The sequence below is a fragment of the Macaca fascicularis genome, chromosome 8 (assembly GCF_037993035.2).
Source record: "Macaca fascicularis isolate 582-1 chromosome 8, T2T-MFA8v1.1".
Lineage (NCBI taxonomy): Eukaryota > Metazoa > Chordata > Mammalia > Primates > Cercopithecidae > Macaca > Macaca fascicularis.
In genome coordinates, this window is record NC_088382.1 from 51,617,534 (window position 1) to 51,631,006 (window position 13,473).

Here is a 13,473-nt window from a genome sequence, read left to right on the forward strand (position 1 = left end):
GAAGCTTTCTGAGAAACTTCTTTGTGTTCTGTGAAATCATCTCACAGAGTTACAGCTTTCCCCTCAAGAAGCCTTTCGCTAAGTCAGTTCTTGTGGAATTGGCAAAGTGATATTTGGAAGCCCATAGAGGGCTATGGTGAAAAAGGAAATATCCTCAGATGAAATCTGGAAAGAAGCTTTCTGAGAAACTGCTCTGTGATGTGTGACTTCCACTCACAGTGTTACATCTGTATTTCGTGGATCTCTTTGCTAGCCTTATTTCTGTGGAATCTGAGAACAGATATTTCGGATCCCCTTGAAGACTATAGGGCCAAAGGAAATATCCTCTGATAACAAAGAGAAGGAAGCTTTCTGAGAAACTTCTTTGTGTTCTGTGAAATCATCTCACAGAGTTACAGCTTTCCCCTCAAGAAGCCTTTCGCTAAGACAGTTCTTGTGGAATTGTCAAAGTGATATTTTGAAGCCCATAGAGGGCTATGGTGAAAAAGGAAATATCCTCAGATGAAATCGGGAAAGAAGCTTTCTGAGAAACTGCTTAGTGTTCTGTTCTTTCATCTCACAGAGTTACATCTGTGTTTCGTGGATCTCTTTGCTAGCCTTATTTCTGTGGAATCTGAGAACAGATATTTCGGATCCCTTTGAAGACTATAGGACCAAAGGAAATATCCTCCGATAACAAAGAGAAAGAAGCTTTCTGAGAAACTTCTTTGTGTTCTGTGAAATCATCTCACAGAGATACAGCTTTCCTCTCAAGAAGCCTTTCGCTAAGACAGTTCTTGTGGAATTGGCAAAGTGATATTTGGAAGCCCATAGAGGGCTATGGTGAAAAAGGAAATATCCTCAGATGAAATCGGGAAAGAAGCTTTCTGAGAAACTGCTTAGTGTTCTGTTCATTCATCTCACAGAGTTACATCTGTGTTTCGTGGATCTCTTTGCTAGCCTTATTTCTGTGGAATCTGAGAACAGATATTTCGGATCCCTTTGAACACTATACGGCCAAAGGAAATATCATCCGATAACAAAGAGGAAGAAGCTTTCTGAGAAACTTCTTTGTGTTCCGTGAAATCAACACACAGAGTTACAGCTTTCCCCTCAAGAAGCCTTTCGCTAAGACAGTTCTTGTGGAATTGGCAAAGTGATATTTGGAAGCCCATAGAGGGCTATGGTGAAAAAGGAAATATCCTCAGATGAAATCTGGAAAGAAGCTTTCTGAGAAACTGCTTAGTGTTCTGTTCATTCATCTCACAGAGTTACATCTGTGTTTCGTGGATCTCTTCGCTAGTCTTATTTCTGTGGAATCTGAGAACAGATATTTCGGATCCCTTTGAAGACTATATGGCCAAAGGAAATATCCTCTGATAACAAAGAGAAAGAAGCTTTCTGAGAAACTTCTTTGTGTTCTATGAAATCATCTCACAGAGTTACAACTTTCCCCTCAAGAAGCCTTTCGCTAAGACAGTTCTTGTGGAATTGGCAAAGTGATATTTGGAAGCCCATAGAGGGCTATGGTGAAAAAGGAAATATCCTCAGATGAAATCTGGAAAGAAGCTTTCTGAGAAACTGCTCTGTGATGTGTGACTTCCACTCACAGAGTTACCTCCGTATTTCGTGGATCTCTTTGCTAGCCTTATTTCTGTGGAATCTGAGAACAGATATTTCGGATCCCTTTGAAGACTATAGGGCCATAGGAAATATCCTCTGATAACAAACAGAAAGAAGCTTTCTGAGACACTTCTTTGTGTTCTGTGAAATCATCTCACAGAGTTACAGCTTTCTCCTCAAGAAGCCTTTCGCCAAGACAGTTCTTGTGGAATTGGCAAAGTGATATTTTGAAGCCCGTAGAGGGCTATGGTGAAAAAGGAAATATCCTCAGATGAAATCTGGAAAGAAGCCTTCTGAGAAACTGCTTAGTGTTCTGTTCATTCATCTCATAGAATTACATCTGTGTTTCGTGGATCTCTTCGCTAGCCTTATTTCTGTGGAATCTGAGAACATATATTTCGGATCCCTTTGAAGACTATAGGGCCAAAGGAAATATCCTCCGATAACAAAGAGAAAGAAGCTTTCTGAGAAACTTCTTTGTGTTCTGTGAAATCATCTCACAGAGTTACAGCTTTCCCCTCAAGCAGCCTTTCGCTAAGACAGTTCTTGTGGAATTGGCAAAGTGATATTTGGAAGCCCATAGAGGGCTATGGTGAAAAAGGAAATATCCTCAGATGAAATCTGGAAAGAAGCTTTCTGAGAAACTGCTTCGTGTTCTGTTCATTCATCTCACAGAGTTACATCTGTATTTCGTGGATCTCTTTGCTAGCCTTATTTCTGTGGAATCTGAGAACAGATATTTCGGATCCCTTTGAAGACTAGAGGGCCAAAGGAAATATCCTCCGATAACAAAGAGAAAGAAGCTTTCTGAGAAACTTCTTTGTGTTCTGTGAAATCATCTCACGGAGTTACTGCTTTCCCCTCAAGAAGCCTTTCGCTAAGACAGTTCTTGTGGAATTGGCAAAGTGATATTTGGAAACCCATAGAGGGCTAAGGTGAAAAAGGAAATATCCTCAGATGAAATCTGGAAAGAAGCTTTCTGAGAAACTGCTTAGTGTTCTGTTCATTCATCTCACAGAGTTACATCTGTATTTCGTGGATCTCTTTGCTAGCCTTATTTCTGTGTAATCTGAGAACAGATATTTCGGATCCCTTTTTAGACTATATGGCCAAAGGAAATATCCTCCGATAACAAAGAGAAAGAAGCTTTCTGAGAAACTTCTTTGTGTTCTGTGAAATCATCTCACATAGATACAGCTTTCCCTTCAAGAAGCCTTTCGCTAAGACAGTTCTTGTGGAATTGGCAAAGTGATATTTGGAAGCCCATAGAGGGCTATGGTGAAAAAGGAAATATCCTCAGATGAAATCTGGAAAGAACATTTCTGAGAAACTACTTAGTGTTCTGCTCATTCATCTCACAGAGTTACATCTGTGTTTCGTGGATCTCTTTGCTAGCCTTATTTCTGTGGAATCTGAGAACAGATATTTCGGATCCCTTTGAACACTATACGGCCAAAGGAAATATCATCCAATAACAAAGAGAAAGAAGCTTTCTGAGAAACTTCTTTGTGTTCTGTGAAATCAACACACAGAGTTACAACTTTCCCCTCAAGAAGCCTTTCGCTAAGACAGTTCTTGTGGAATTGGCAAAGTGATATTTGGAAGCCCATAGAGGGCTATGGTGAAAAAGGAAATATCCTCAGATGAAATCTGGAAAGAAGCTTTCTGAGAAACTGCTTAGTGTTCTGTTCATTCATCTCACAGAGTTACATCTGTATTTCGTGGATCTCTTTGCTAGCCTTATTTCTGTGGAATCTAAGAACAGATATTTCGGATCCCTTTGAAGACTATAGGGTCAAAGGAAATATCCTGCGATAACAAAGAGAAAGAAGCTTTCTGAGAAACTTCTTTGTGTTCTGTGAAATCATCTCACAGAGTTACAGCTTTCCCCTCAAGCAGCCTTTTGCTAAGAGAGTTCTTGGTGAATTGGCAAAGTGATATTTGGAAGCCCATAGAGGGCTATGGTGAAAAAGGAAATATCCTCAGATGAAATCTGTAAAGAAGCTTTCTGAGAAACTGCTTAGTGTTCTGTTCATTCATCTCACAGAGTTACATCTGTGTTTCGTGGATCTCTTCGCTAGCCTTATTTCTGTGGAATCTGAGAACAGATATTTCGGATCCCTTTGAAGACTATATGGCCAAAGGAAATATCCTCCGATAACAAAGAGAAAGAAGCTTTCTGAGAAACTTCTTTGTGTTCTGTGAAATCATCTCACAGAGTTACAACTTTCCCCTCAAGAAGCCTTTCTCTAAGACAGTTCTTGTGGAATTGGCAAAGTGATATTTGGAAGCCCATAGAGGGCTATGGTGAAAAAGGAAATATCCTCAGATGAAAATTGGAAAGAAGCTTTCTGAGAAACTGCTCTGTGATGTGTGACTTCCACTCACAGAGTTACATCTGTATTTCGTGGATCTCTTTGCTAGCCTTATTTCTGTGGAATCTGAGAACAGATATTTCGGATCCCTTGGAAGACAATAGGGCCATAGGAAATATCCTCTGATAACAAAGAGAAAGAAGCTTTCTGAGAAACTTCTTTGTGTTCTGTGAAATCATCTCACAGAGTTACAGCTTTCCCCTCAAGAAGCCTTTCGTTAAGACAGTTCTTGTGGAATTGGCAAAGTGATATTTGGAAGCCCATAGAGGGCTATGGTGAAAAAGGAAATATCCTCAGATGAAATCTGGAAAGAAGCTTTCTGAGAAACTGCTTAGTGTTCTGTTCATTCATCTCACAGAGTTACATCTGTGTTTCGTGGATCTCTTTGCTAGCCTTATTTCTGTGGAATCTGAGAACAGATATTTCGGATCCCTTTGAAGACTATAGGGCCAAAGGAAATATCCTCCGATAACAAAGAGATAGAAGCTTTCTGAGAAACTTCTTTGTGTTCTGTGAAATCATCTCACAGAGTTACAGCTTTCCCCTCAAGAAGCCTTTCGCTAAGACAGTTCTTGTGGAATTGGCAAAGTGATATTTGGAAGCCCTTAGAGGGCTATTGTGAAAAAGGAAATATCCTCAGATGAAATCTGGAAAGAAGCTTTCTGAGAAACTGCTTCGTGTTCTGCTCATTCATCTCACAGAGTTACATCTGTGTTTCGTGGATCTCTTTGCTAGCCTTATTTCTGTGGAATCTGAGAACAGATATTTCAGATCCCTTTGAATACTATAGGGCCAAAGGAAATATCCTCCGATAACAAAGAGAAAGAAGCTTTCTGAGAAACTTCTTTGTGTTCTGTGAAATCATCTCACAGAGTTACAGCTTTCCCCTCAAGCAGCCTTTCGCGAAGACAGTTCTTGTGGAATTGGCAAAGTGATATTTGGAAGCCCATAGAGGGCTAAGGTGAAAAAGGAAATATCCTCATATGAAATCTGGAAAGAAGCTTTCTGAGAAACTGCTTAGTGTTCTGTTCATTCATCTCACAGAGTTACATCTGTATTTCGTGGATCTCTTTGCTAGCCTTATTTCTGTGGAATCTGAGAACAGATATTTCGGATCCCTTTTTAGACTATATGGCCAAAGGAAATATCCTCCGATAACAAAGAGAAAGAAGCTTTCTGAGAAACTTCTTTGTGTTCTGTGAAATCATCTCACAGAGATACAGCTTTCCCTTCAAGAAGCCTTTCGCTAAGACAGTTCTTGTGGATTTGGCAAAGTGATATTTGGAAGCCCATAGAGGGCTATGGTGAAAAAGGAAATATCCTCAGATGAAATCTGGAAAGAAGCTTTCTGAGAAACTGCTTAGTGTTCTGCTCATTCATCTCACAGAGTTACATCCGTGTTTCGTGGATCTCTTTGCTAGCCTTATTTCTGTGGAATCTGAGAACAGATATTTCGGATCCCTTTGAACACTATACGGCCAAAGGAAATATCATCCGATAACAAAGAGAAAGAAGCTTTCTGAGAAACTTCTTTGTGTTCTGTGAAATCATCTCACAGAGTTACAGCTTTCCCCTCAAGAAGCCTTTCGCTAAGACAGTTCTTGTGGAATTGACAAAGTGATATTTGGAAGCCCATAGAGGGCTATGGTGAAAAAGGAAATATCCTCAGATGAAATCTGGAAAGAAGCTTTCTGAGAAACTGCTTAGTGTTCTGTTCATTCATCTCACAGAGTTATATCTGTGTTTCGTGGATCTCTTTGCTAGCCTTATTTCTGTGGAATCTGAGAACAGATATTTCGGATCCCTTTGAAGACTATAGGGCCAAAGGAAATATCATCCGATAACAAAGAGAAAGAAGCTTTCTGAGAAACTTCTTTGTGTTCTGTGAAATCATCTCACAGAGTTACAGCTTTCCCCTCAAGAAGCCTTTCGCTAAGACAGTTCTTGTGGAATTGGCAAACGATATTTGGAAGCCCATAGAGGACTATGGTGAAAAAGGAAATATCCTCAGATGAAATCTGGAAAGAAGATTTCTGAGAAACTGCTTAGTGTTCTGTTCATTCATCTCACAGAGTTACATCTGTATTTCGTGGATCTCTTTGCTAACCTTATTTCTGTGGAATCTGAGAACAGATATTTCGGATCCCTTTGAAGACTATAGGGCCAAAGGAAATATCCTCAGATAACAAAGAGAAAGAAGCTTTCTGAGAAACTTCTTGGTGTTCTGTGAAATCATCTCACAGAGTTACAGCTTTCCCCTCAAGAAGCCTTTCGCTAAGACAGTTCTTGTGGAATTGGCAAAGTGATATTTGGAAGCCCATAGAGGGCTATGGTGAAAAAGGAAATATCCTCAGATGAAATCTGGAAGAAGCTTTCTGAGAAACTGCTTAGTGTTCTGTTCATTCGTCTCACAGAGTTACATCTGTGTTTCGTGGATCTCTTTGCTAGCCTTATTTCTGTGGAATCTGAGAACAGATATTTCGCATCCCTTTGAAGACTATATGGCCAAAGGAAATATCATCCGATAACAAAGAGAAAGAAGCTTTCTGAGAAACTTCTTTGTGTTCTGTGAAATCATCTCACAGAGTTACAGCTTTCCCCTCAAGAAGACTTTCGCTAAGTCAGTTCTTGTGGAATTGGCAAAGTGATATTTGGAAGCCCATAGAGGGCTATGGTGAAAAAGGAAATATCCTCAGATGAAATCTGGAAAGAAGCTTTCTGAGAAACTGCTCTGTGATGTGTGACTTCCACTCACAGTGTTACATCTGTATTTCGTGGATCTCTTTGCTAGCCTTATTTCTGTGGAATCTGAGAACAGATATTTCGGATCCCTTTGAAGACTATAGGGCCAAAGGAAATATCCTCTGATAACAAAGAGAAGGAAGCTTTCTGAGAAACTTCTTTGTGTTCTGTGAAATCATCTCACAGAGTTACAGCTTTCCCCTCAAGAAGCCTTTCGCTAAGACAGTTCTTGTGGAATTGGCAAAGTGATATTTGGAAGCCCATAGAGGGCTATGGTGAAAAAGGAAATATCCTCAGATGAAATCTGGAAAGAAGCTTTCTGAGAAACTGCTTAGTGTTCTGTTCATTCATCTCACAGAGTTACATCTGTATTTCGTGGATCTCTTTGCTAGCCTTATTTCTGTGGAATCTGAGAACAGATATTTCGGATCCCTTTGAAGACTATAAGGACCAAAGGAAATATCCTCCGATAACAAAGAGAAAGAAGCTTTCTGAGAAACTTCTTTGTGTTCTGTGAAATCATCTCACAGAGATACAGCTTTCCCTTCAAGAAGCCTTTCGCTAAGACAGTTCTTGTGGAATTGGCAAAGTGATATTTGGAAGCCCATAGAGGGCTATGGTGAAAAAGGAAATATCCTCAGATGAAATCTGGAAAGAAGCTTTCTGAGAAACTGCTTAGTGTTCTGCTCATTCATCTCACAGAGTTACATCTGTGTTTCGTGGATCTCTTTGCTAGCCTTATTTCTGTGGCATCTGAGAACAGATATTTCGGATCCCTTTGAACACTATACGGCCAAAGGAAATATCATCCGATAACAAAGAGAAAGAAGCTTTCTGAGAAACTTCTTTGTGTTCTGTGAAATCAACACACAGAGTTACAACTTTCCCCTCAAGAAGCCTTTCGCTAAGACAGTTCTTGTGGAATTGGCAAAGTGATATTTGGAAGCCCATAGAGGGCTATGGTGAAAAAGGAAATATCCTCAGATGAAATCTGGAAAGAAGCTTTCTGAGAAACTGCTTAGTGTTCTGTTCATTCATCTCACAGAGTTACATCTGTATTTCGTGGATCTCTTTCCTAGCCTTATTTCTGTGGAATCTGAGAACAGATATTTCGGATCCCTTTGAAGACTATAGGGCCAAAGGAAATATCCTGCGATAACAAAGAGAAAGAATCTTTCTGAGAAACTTCTTTGTGTTCTGTGAAATCATCTCACAGAGTTACAGCTTTCCCCTCAAGCAGCCTTTTGCTAAGAGAGTTCTTGGTGAATTGGCAAAGTGATATTTGGAAGCCCATAGAGGGCTATGGTGAAAAAGGAAATATCCTCAGATGAAATCTGGAAAGAAGCTTTCTGAGAAACTGCTTAGTGTTCTGTTCATTCATCTCACATAGTTACATCTGTGTTTCGTGGATCTCTTCGCTAGCCTTATTTCTGTGGAATCTGAGAACAGATATTTCGGATCCCTTTGATGACTATATGGCCAAAGGAAATATCCTCCGATAACAAAGAGAAAGAAGCTTTCTGAGAAACTTCTTTGTGTTCTGTGAAATAATCTCACAGAGTTAAAACTTTCCCCTCAAGAAGCCTTTCGCTAAGACAGTTCTTGTGGAATTGGCAAAGTGATATTTGGAAGCCCATAGAGGGCTATGGTGAAAAAGGAAATATCCTCAGATGAAAACTGGAAAGAAGCTTTCTGAGAAACTGCTCTGTGATGTGTGACTTCCACTCACAGAGTTACATCTGTATTTCGTGGATCTCTTTGCTAGCCTTATTTCTGTGGAATCTGAGAACAGATATTTCGGATCCCTTTGAAGACAATAGGTCCATAGGAAATATCCTCTGATAAGAAAGAGAAAGAAGCTTTCTGAGAAACTTCTTTGTGTTCTGTGAAATCATCTCACAGAGTTACAGCTTTCCCCTCAAGAAGCCTTTCGCTAAGACAGTTCTTGTGGAATTGGCAAAGTGATATTTGGAAGCCCATAGAGGGCTATGGTGAAAAAGGAAATATCCTCAGATGAAATCTGGAAAGAAGCTTTCTGAGAAACTGCTTAGTGTTCTGTTCATTCATCTCACAGAGTTACATCTGTGTTTCGTGGATCTCTTTGCTAGCCTTATTTCTGTGGAATCTGAGAACAGATATTTCGGATCCCTTTGAAGACTATAGGGCCAAAGGAAATATCCTCCGATAACAAAGAGATAGAAGCTTTCTGAGAAACTTCTTTGTGTTCTGTGAAATCATCTCACAGAGTTACAGCTTTCCCCTCAAGAAGCCTTTCGCTAAGACAGTTCTTGTGGAATTGGCAAAGTGATATTTGGAAGCCCATAGAGGGCTATTGTGAAAAAGGAAATATCCTCAGATGAAATCTGGAAAGAAGCTTTCTGAGAAACTGCTTCGTGTTCTGCTCATTCATCTCACAGAGTTACATCTGTGTTTCGTGGATCTCTTTGCTATCCTTATTTCTGTGGAATCTGAGAACAGATATTTCGGATCCCTTTGAAGACTATATGGCCTAAGGAAATATCCTCCGATAACAAAGAGAAAGAAGCTTTCTGAGAAACTTCTTTGTGTTCTGTGAAATCATCTCACAGAGGTACAGCTTTCCCCTCAAGAAGCCTTTCGCTAAGACAGTTCTTGTGGAATTGGCAAAGTGATATTTGGAAGCCCATAGAGGGCTATGGTGAAAAGGAAATATCCTCAGATGAAATCTGGAAAGAAGCTTTCTGAGAAACTGCTTAGTGTTCTGTTCATTCATCTCACAGAGTTACATCTGTGTTTCGTGGATCTCTTTGCTAGCCTTATTTCTGTGGAATCTGAGAACAGATATTTCGGATCCCTTTGAAGACTATATGGCCAAAGGAAATATCATCCGATAACAAAGAGAAAGAAGCTTTCTGAGAAACTTCTTTGTGTTCTGTGAAATCATCTCACAGAGTTACAGCTTTCCCCTCAAGAAGCCTTTCGCTAAGACAGTTCTTGTGGAATTGGCAAAGTGATATTTGGAAGCCCAGAGAGGGCTATTGTGAAAAAGGAAATATCCTCACATGAAATCTGGAAAGAAGCTTTCTGAGAAACTGCTTAGTGTTCTGTTCATTCATCTCACAGAGTTACATCTGTGTTTCCTGGATCTCTTTGCTAGCCTTATTTCTGTGGAATCTGAGAACAGATATTTCGGATCCCTTTGAAGACTATAGGGCCAAAGGAAATATCCTCTGATAACAAAGAGAAAGAAGCTCTCTGAGAAACTTCTTTATGTTCTGTGAAATCGTCTCACGGAGTTACGGATTTCCCCTCAAGAAGCCTTTCGCTAAGACAGTTCTTGTGGAATTGGCAAAGTGATATTTGGAAGCCCATAGAGGGCTATGGTGAAAAAGGAAATATCCTCAGATGAAATATGGAAAGAAGCTTTCTGAGAAACTGCTTAGTGTTCTGTTCATTCATCTCACAGAGTTACATCTGTGTTTCGTGGATCTCTTTGCTAGCCTTATTTCTGTGGAATCTGAGAACAGATATTTCGGATCCCTTTGAAGACTATATGGCCAAAGGAAATATCATCCGATAACAAAGAGAAAGAAACTTTCTGAGAAACTTCTTTGTGTTCTGTGAAATCATTTCACAGAGTTACAGCTTTCCCCTCAAGAAGCCTTTCGCTAAGACAGTTCTTGTGGAATTGGCAAAGTGATATTTGGAAGCCCATAGAGGGCTATGGTGAAAAAGGAAATATCCTCAGATGAAATCTGGAAAGAAGCTTTCTGAGAAACTGCTTAGTGTTCTGTTCATTCATCTCACAGAGTTACATCTGTGTTTCGTGGATCTCTTTGCTAGCCTTATTTCTGTGGAATCTGAGAACAGATATTTCGGATCCCTTTGAAGACTATAGGGCCAAAGGAAATATCCTCCGATAACAAAGAGAAAGAAGCTTTCTGAGAAACTTCTTTGTGTTCAGTGAAATCATGTCACGGAGTTACAGCTTTCCCCTCAAGAAGCCTTTCGCTAAGACAGTTCTTGTGGAATTGGCAAAGTGATATTTGGAAGCCCATAGAGTGCTATGGTGAAAAAGGAAATATCCTCAGATGAAATCTGGAAAGAAGCTTTCTGAGAAACTGCTTAGTGTTCTGTTCATTCATCTCACAGAGTTACATCTGTGTTTCGTGGATCTCTTTGCTAGCCTTATTTCTGTGGAATCTGAGAACAGATATTTGGGATCCCTTTGAAGACTATAGGGCCAAAGGAAATATCCTCCGATAACAAAGAGAAAGAAGCTTTCTGAGAAGCTTCTTTGTGTTCTGTGAAATCATCTCACAGAGATACAGCTTTCCCCTCAAGAAGCCTTTCGCTAAGACAGTTCTTGTGGAATTGGCAAAGTGATATTTGGAAGCCCAGAGAGGGCTATTGTGAAAAAGGAAATATCCTCACATGAAATCTGGAAAGAAGCTTTCTGAGAAACTGCTTAGTGTTCTGTTCATTCATCTCACAGAGTTACATCTGTGTTTCGTGGATCTCTTTGCTAGCCTTATTTCTGTGGAATCTGAGAACAGATATTTCGGATCCCCTTGAAGACTATAGGGCCAAAGGAAATATCCTCTGATAACAAAGAGAAGGAAGCTTTCTGAGAAACTTCTTTGTGTTCTGTGAAATCATCTCACAGAGTTACAGCTTTCCCCTCAAGAAGCCTTTCGCTAAGACAGTTCTTGTGGAATTGTCAAAGTGATATTTTGAAGCCCATAGAGGGCTATGGTGAAAAAGGAAATATCCTCAGATGAAATCGGGAAAGAAGCTTTCTGAGAAACTGCTTAGTGTTCTGTTCTTTCATCTCACAGAGTTACATCTGTGTTTCGTGGATCTCTTTGCTAGCCTTATTTCTGTGGAATCTGAGAACAGATATTTCGGATCCCTTTGAAGACTATAGGACCAAAGGAAATATCCTCCGATAACAAAGAGAAAGAAGCTTTCTGAGAAACTTCTTTGTGTTCTGTGAAATCATCTCACAGAGATACAGCTTTCCTCTCAAGAAGCCTTTCGCTAAGACAGTTCTTGTGGAATTGGCAAAGTGATATTTGGAAGCCCATAGAGGGCTATGGTGAAAAAGGAAATATCCTCAGATGAAATCGGGAAAGAAGCTTTCTGAGAAACTGCTTAGTGTTCTGTTCATTCATCTCACAGAGTTACATCTGTGTTTCGTGGATCTCTTTGCTAGCCTTATTTCTGTGGAATCTGAGAACAGATATTTCGGATCCCTTTGAACACTATACGGCCAAAGGAAATATCATCCGATAACAAAGAGGAAGAAGCTTTCTGAGAAACTTCTTTGTGTTCCGTGAAATCAACACACAGAGTTACAGCTTTCCCCTCAAGAAGCCTTTCGCTAAGACAGTTCTTGTGGAATTGGCAAAGTGATATTTGGAAGCCCATAGAGGGCTATGGTGAAAAAGGAAATATCCTCAGATGAAATCTGGAAAGAAGCTTTCTGAGAAACTGCTTAGTGTTCTGTTCATTCATCTCACAGAGTTACATCTGTGTTTCGTGGATCTCTTCGCTAGTCTTATTTCTGTGGAATCTGAGAACAGATATTTCGGATCCCTTTGAAGACTATATGGCCAAAGGAAATATCCTCTGATAACAAAGAGAAAGAAGCTTTCTGAGAAACTTCTTTGTGTTCTATGAAATCATCTCACAGAGTTACAACTTTCCCCTCAAGAAGCCTTTCGCTAAGACAGTTCTTGTGGAATTGGCAAAGTGATATTTGGAAGCCCATAGAGGGCTATGGTGAAAAAGGAAATATCCTCAGATGAAATCTGGAAAGAAGCTTTCTGAGAAACTGCTCTGTGATGTGTGACTTCCACTCACAGAGTTACCTCCGTATTTCGTGGATCTCTTTGCTAGCCTTATTTCTGTGGAATCTGAGAACAGATATTTCGGATCCCTTTGAAGACTATAGGGCCATAGGAAATATCCTCTGATAACAAACAGAAAGAAGCTTTCTGAGACACTTCTTTGTGTTCTGTGAAATCATCTCACAGAGTTACAGCTTTCTCCTCAAGAAGCCTTTCGCCAAGACAGTTCTTGTGGAATTGGCAAAGTGATATTTTGAAGCCCGTAGAGGGCTATGGTGAAAAAGGAAATATCCTCAGATGAAATCTGGAAAGAAGCCTTCTGAGAAACTGCTTAGTGTTCTGTTCATTCATCTCATAGAATTACATCTGTGTTTCGTGGATCTCTTCGCTAGCCTTATTTCTGTGGAATCTGAGAACATATATTTCGGATCCCTTTGAAGACTATAGGGCCAAAGGAAATATCCTCCGATAACAAAGAGAAAGAAGCTTTCTGAGAAACTTCTTTGTGTTCTGTGAAATCATCTCACAGAGTTACAGCTTTCCCCTCAAGCAGCCTTTCGCTAAGACAGTTCTTGTGGAATTGGCAAAGTGATATTTGGAAGCCCATAGAGGGCTATGGTGAAAAAGGAAATATCCTCAGATGAAATCTGGAAAGAAGCTTTCTGAGATACTGCTTAGTGTTCTGTTCATTCATCTCACAGAGTTACATCTGTGTTTCGTGGATCTCTTTGCTAGCCTTATTTCTGTGGAATCTGAGAACAGATATTTCGGATCCCTTTGAACACTATACGGCCAAAGGAAATATCATCCGATAACAAAGAGAAAGAAGCTTTCTGAGAAACTTCTTTGTGTTCTGTGAAATCAACACACAGAGTTACAGCTTTCCCCTCAAGAAGCCTTTCGCTAAGACAGTTCTTGTGGAA